This window comes from Charadrius vociferus, unplaced genomic scaffold (assembly GCF_000708025.1).
Source record: "Charadrius vociferus isolate BGI_N301 unplaced genomic scaffold, ASM70802v2 scaffold2962, whole genome shotgun sequence".
Lineage (NCBI taxonomy): Eukaryota > Metazoa > Chordata > Aves > Charadriiformes > Charadriidae > Charadrius > Charadrius vociferus.
Genome location: NW_009647356.1, coordinates 39,444 through 39,796, shown reverse-complemented (window position 1 = coordinate 39,796; position 353 = coordinate 39,444).

Below are 353 nucleotides of genomic sequence, written 5' to 3'. Positions count from 1 at the left end.
TGTCCCCGAGGCGCGACGAGCCGAGGGGCAATTAAGGCTCCTGCAGTTTTTGACCCAATTTCTCAGGCGAAACTCGGTGGGGGGGTGAAGAGGAGGACGGAGGAGGAAGACGGATCCCATCACGCGCGTACTAGTGTGTGTCACCGCACGGGTGTGCGTGCACGGGCACACACGTGTGTGCTCATCGACATGCGTGTGCAGGCGTGTGCGCAGCCCCAGGCGGGGGCCGAGCCCCCGGAGCCGCGCTGCGAGGGGGAGGTGACGGCTTTGCAGCACTCGGCTGGTTTTATTTTTGCTTGTGGCTGAGCGCAGGCAGCCTCGGCGCGGCCGCCGTGACTCACACAAGCAGCCCA